Consider the following 6000-nt stretch of genomic DNA (forward strand, 5'->3'; position numbering starts at 1 on the left):
CAATCGCAAAGATGTGGAAGCGACCCGAGTGCCCATCCATCCAGGAGTGCATTAATAACATGCGGCGCATGGACACCACGGAGTGCCATTCGGCTATGAGGAGCAGCGGTGAGAGGGCGCCTCTCGTGTTCTCCTGGCCAGAGCTGGAACCCGTTCCAGTAGGCCAGGTATCCCAAGAACGGACACACGAGCACCACGTGCGCGCGCTCACCGGCAAATTGGTACGAACGGATGGACACCTAAGTGGACAGCGAGGAATCACCTTCATCGGGTGGGTGTCGGGCGGGCGTGGGGAGGGGGTGGGCATACACATGCATTAGGGAGGGGGTGGGTGCGCACCGACTGGGGGATGGGCGCACTTGAAGCTCTGACCCGAGGGGGGAGGCGGGGAAAGAGCAATGCACCCGACCTGAACATTGGTACCCCCACAATACGCTGGGAGAAAATGAGAAATAAATAAGGAGACAGGGGGGAGGGGGGCACGGGCAACACATGTCACCTCAATACTTGTACTCCCATCATCTGCTTGAAAAGAGAGAGAAAAGTAAATGCAATCATAGAGATAAGAGACACTTTCTAAGAAAATGAATCCGAAAAGAAAAGTAAAAGGAGGCCTGTCGAGCAGGTCTGGGTGTGACTCCGGTTCCCCCAACCTCCAGTGCCACCACCAGAGATTCCTGCGTGTAGCCCATAGAACCCCAAAAGCAACGGGACGAGTTCTGGTCACATACTCGCTCAAAGTGACATCCTGGAATCCTTCCGGAACTCCCTCCCCTCTCAGACTCTCGAGGTTTCCTCCAGCGTGTCGGTTCCCACAGACCAGACCTTTGGTCTGAGACCTGACAGTCCAGATGGCACGCATGCTGCCCCGTGGCGGCGGTGTCCCGGCTTGGGACAAGAGGAGGCCCCACGGTGCGGGCTGGGGCGGCAGGCACCGCGGCGGGCGCTGAGGGTGGGGGTGATCCGCCGGACGGCCGCCCCGCCGCCGCGCTCCCAGCAAGGGGACAGAGCAACAGGCAAAAAAAAAAAAAAAAAAGCCTAGGGCACCCGGGATTCCCAGGCGGTCTCCCATCCAAGTACTAACCAGGCCCGACGCTGCTTAGCTTCTGAGAGCAGACGAGATGGGGCGCGTTCGGGGTGGTGTGGCCGTAGACCGCGGAGGGCGCCCCTGCCCCGCTCAAGAGGCCAGCCTCACCGCGCTTCCCCGCGATAGCGCTGACCCGTGCCGGGCCTGTGGAGTTCGCCGGCCCGGTCGGGCGGACTCCGGAGGACTGAGGTGAGGGACGTGGCGGGGCGGGGTGGGATGGGGGGCTGTCTACACACACACACACACACACACAGACACGATGCGCCTCCACGGCTGGACCCGCCAAGGTGGAGACCTTCCAGCCCCCCTCCTCTCCTCACCTCGCCTCCTTCACCTACCCGCCCCCACCCCCAGCGCGCGGCCGCTGACTGCGCACGCGCGCTCACCCTTTGACCCCAGCCAGGGGCCGCCCTCCCGCACAACCCCTGTCAGCTGCGCCCCCGCCCTGTGGGTGGGCTGCCGCCTATTCCCCAGGGCCAGGGCTGGGGCACAGCGCATGGGGGAGGGGAGCGAGTGTAGGGGCGTCTCTTGGGATGTGTCCCATGGCTGGGGTGGGGCGGGGCGGGGTGGTTTGGGGGGCGCTGAAGAAATCAGTCCCCTCCATCTCCTACCTCTGGAAAACCCCCAAGCCCTTGGAGAACTGCCGGCACCGCTCCCGTGGGGGCCGGGACCCTGCTCTGTGTCCTCCTGTGGCCCAGTCCAAGGGGCCTGGGCCTGGCCCGGGGCTGGATTGGACCCCAACCACCCTCGGGTGTGGACTTGCTAAAAGCCGGCGATTAGATATTGGATTCGAGCTTCCTTGAGGTCATTTCACTAATGAAGGCACCGAAAAGAGTTTCCTAATCCATCTGTGAGGGTGGCAACTGAAAGAGAATTTTAAAGCTGACAGAATAGGCGAGGAAAGGCATAGGAGATTTCCACACCCAGTAAGGAAGACTTTCCCGAAATGGAAGAAAGAAACGAGCAAACAGAGACACCGGTAGCCCGCCCGGATCAGAGTCTGCTCCTTAGAGAAAGCACCCTGACCAGGTTCACCCGTGGGTGGGTGGCGAGCCAGTGGCATTCAGAAGCGCGAGGCCCCCAGTCTGTGCAGAAGACACCTGCACTCGGGTGTGTGTGGCGGCAGGATTCCCAAGCAGCTCCAAATGGTAATCCAAAGAGAAGCCAGGGAGTTCCCAAGGCCCCAGGTGTCCTCAGCCCACGACTGGCTGCTGGGGGAATGCGAAGCCCGGCTCCTTGTCTCAGAGCGGGACAACCAGGAGGTGGGACGTACACCCCGGGGTTCCCAGGAGGATCAGGCTGAAGCTGGTACTTGGCCTGAAAATGTCCCCTCGCATGGGCACCCCCTTCCGCTTCCGGCTCCTCTACTCCCGGTGCCCCTCCATCCAGGGGCCAGACTTTAAGAAGTCACCCGCAGGAGAATCCTGGTCCCAAAGGAGCCTTCTGGGGGACCCGTGCTGAGAGAGGGTGTGGGCATGGCCCGCTGGGGCTCTGCCCGGCCCAGGGCTGGGAGATGCCACCTCCCAGCTCCGGGTCCCTGCAGGAAGCGTTGGCAAGCACAGGGCCAGTCCCCCAAAGGCCCAGGTGCAGGGAGCCCAGGCCAAGCAGCCTGTGGAAGAAGCCACATGCCGTGCCACCCCGGGAACACGACTGCAGGTCGCGGCCCCTCCCGCCTCCTCCCCGACATGGCGCAGGGCTCAGAGACACCTGAGACGCTGCTACCAAAGTCCAAAGGGCATCGGTTGCTCCTCCAAAGCACCCGAGCAGACCGCGTTGTCCAGCCAGCCCCTGGGCCTCCCTGGGGTGCCCAGCACAAAAGTGCAGACAACCACCGGACTCGCAATATCAGTTTGAGGATGTTTCTGCCACTCTAAGGACCCGCAGGCCAGCTGGGCCTTCAGGCAGGACAGAGAGCCCCGGAATCCGACGTGGAGAGCTGCGTGGACGTCCCCATCAGGAGGCGGTCCCCACCTCCGAGGCTCTCCCCTTGCGGGGAGCGGCAGCCCCAGGGCCTCAGGGAAGACACCAGGCTGGGCCCCCCGCGGCACAGCGGGGCACGTCCCCGTCCCCGGCAGGGGACTTAGCGATGCCTGCGCCAGACTGCTGCGGCCGCCCTGCTGCCGGGTTCCTGGAGGGCTTCCTGGAAGCAGCGTCCACACCAAGCCCCTGGAAGGCCCAGGCGACGGAGGAGCCGGTCAGGCAGGGGCCGAGGACGGTGACGGGCGGGGAGGAGCGTGTCAGGCAGGGGCAGAGGACGGTGACAGGCCGGGCGGGAAGGAGCCGGTCAGGCAGGGGCCCAGGACAGTGACGGGCCTGGCCGGGGAGGAGCGGAGCGAGTCAGGCAGTGGCCCAGGTGGTGGGCCGGGTGGGGACGAGCCTGTCAGGCAGGGGCAGAGGACGGTGACGGTGACGGTGACGGTGACGGGCCGGGGCGGGAAGGGGCCGGTCAGGCAGGGGCAGGGGCCGAGGACAGTGACGGGCCTGGCGGGGGAGGAGCGCGTCAGGCAGGGGCAGAGGAGACGGGCTGGGTAAGGGGTAGGGTGACAGTTAGGGCACAATTCACAATCGCAAAGATGTGGAAGCGACCCGAGTGCCCATCCATCCAGGAGTGCATTAATAACATGCGGCGCGTGGACACCACGGAGTGCCATTCGGCTGTGAGGAGCAGCGGTGAGAGCGCGCCTCTCGTGTTCTCCTGGCCAGAGCTGGAACCCGTTCCAGTAGGCCAGGTATCCCAAGAACGGACACACGAGCACCACGTGCGCGCGCTCACCGGCAAATTGGTACGAACGGATGGACACCTAAGTGGACAGCGAGGAATCACCTTCATCGGGTGGGTGTCGGGCGGGCGTGGGGAGGGGGTGGGCATACACATGCATTAGGGAGGGGGTGGGTGCGCACCGACTGGGGGATGGGCGCACTTGAAGCTCTGACCAGAGGGGGGAGGCGGGGAAAGAGCAATGCACCCGACCTGAACATTGGTACCCCCACAATACGCTGGGAGAAAATGAGAAATAAATAAGGAGACAGGGGGGAGGGGGGCACGGGCAACACATGTCACCTCAATACTTGTACTCCCATCATCTGCTTGAAAAGAGAGAGAAAAGAAAATGCAATCATAGAGATAAGAGACACTTTCTAAGAAAATGAATCCGAAAAGAAAAGTAAAAGGAGGCCTGTCGAGCAGGTCTGGGTGTGACTCCGGATCCCCCAACCTCCAGTGCCACCACCAGAGATTCCTGCGTGTAGCCCATAGAACCCCAAAAGCAACGGGACGAGTTCTGGTCACATACTCGCTCAAAGTGACATCCTGGAATCCTTCCGGAACTCCCTCCCCTCTCAGACTCTCGAGGTTTCCTCCAGCGTGTCGGTTCCCACAGACCAGACCTTTGGTCTGAGACCTGACAGTCCAGATGGCACGCATGCTGCCCCGTGGCGGCGGTGTCCCGGCTTGGGACAAGAGGAGGCCCCACGGTGCGGGCTGGGGCGGCAGGCACCGCGGCGGGCGCTGAGGGTGGGGGTGATCCGCCGGACGGCCGCCCCGCCGCCGCGCTCCCAGCAAGGGGACAGAGCAACAGGCAAAAAAAAAAAAAAAAAAGCCTAGGGCACCCGGGATTCCCAGGCGGTCTCCCATCCAAGTACTAACCAGGCCCGACGCTGCTTAGCTTCTGAGAGCAGACGAGATGGGGCGCGTTCGGGGTGGTGTGGCCGTAGACCGCGGAGGGCGCCCCTGCCCCGCTCAAGAGGCCAGCCTCACCGCGCTTCCCCGCGATAGCGCTGACCCGTGCCGGGCCTGTGGAGTTCGCCGGCCCGGTCGGGCGGACTCCGGAGGACTGAGGTGAGGGACGTGGCGGGGCGGGGTGGGATGGGGGGCTGTCTACACACACACACACACACACACAGACACGATGCGCCTCCACGGCTGGACCCGCCAAGGTGGAGACCTTCCAGCCCCCCTCCTCTCCTCACCTCGCCTCCTTCACCTACCCGCCCCCACCCCCAGCGCGCGGCCGCTGACTGCGCACGCGCGCTCACCCTTTGACCCCAGCCAGGGGCCGCCCTCCCGCACAACCCCTGTCAGCTGCGCCCCCGCCCTGTGGGTGGGCTGCCGCCTATTCCCCAGGGCCAGGGCTGGGGCACAGCGCATGGGGGAGGGGAGCGAGTGTAGGGGCGTCTCTTGGGATGTGTCCCATGGCTGGGGTGGGGCGGGGCGGGGTGGTTTGGGGGGCGCTGAAGAAATCAGTCCCCTCCATCTCCTACCTCTGGAAAACCCCCAAGCCCTTGGAGAACTGCCGGCACCGCTCCCGTGGGGGCCGGGACCCTGCTCTGTGTCCTCCTGTGGCCCAGTCCAAGGGGCCTGGGCCTGGCCCGGGGCTGGATTGGACCCCAACCACCCTCGGGTGTGGACTTGCTAAAAGCCGGCGATTAGATATTGGATTCGAGCTTCCTTGAGGTCATTTCACTAATGAAGGCACCGAAAAGAGTTTCCTAATCCATCTGTGAGGGTGGCAACTGAAAGAGAATTTTAAAGCTGACAGAATAGGCGAGGAAAGGCATAGGAGATTTCCACACCCAGTAAGGAAGACTTTCCCGAAATGGAAGAAAGAAACGAGCAAACAGAGACACCGGTAGCCCGCCCGGATCAGAGTCTGCTCCTTAGAGAAAGCACCCTGACCAGGTTCACCCGTGGGTGGGTGGCGAGCCAGTGGCATTCAGAAGCGCGAGGCCCCCAGTCTGTGCAGAAGACACCTGCACTCGGGTGTGTGTGGCGGCAGGATTCCCAAGCAGCTCCAAATGGTAATCCAAAGAGAAGCCAGGGAGTTCCCAAGGCCCCAGGTGTCCTCAGCCCACGACTGGCTGCTGGGGGAATGCGAAGCCCGGCTCCTTGTCTCAGAGCGGGACAACCAGGAGGT

At 63.3% G+C, this 6000-nt stretch overlaps 2 pseudogenes; both read right to left on the reverse strand.

The window, feature by feature from the left end:
• Positions 1-1035: 1035 nt before the first annotated feature.
• On the reverse strand, positions 1036-1154 carry LOC142864523 (uncharacterized; annotated as a pseudogene).
• Positions 1155-4684: 3530 nt separating this feature from the next.
• LOC142864524 (uncharacterized) lies at positions 4685-4803 on the reverse strand (annotated as a pseudogene).
• Positions 4804-6000: the final 1197 nt, after the last annotated feature.

Source organism: Microcebus murinus, chromosome 25, assembly GCF_040939455.1.
Source record: "Microcebus murinus isolate Inina chromosome 25, M.murinus_Inina_mat1.0, whole genome shotgun sequence".
Classification (NCBI taxonomy): domain Eukaryota; kingdom Metazoa; phylum Chordata; class Mammalia; order Primates; family Cheirogaleidae; genus Microcebus; species Microcebus murinus.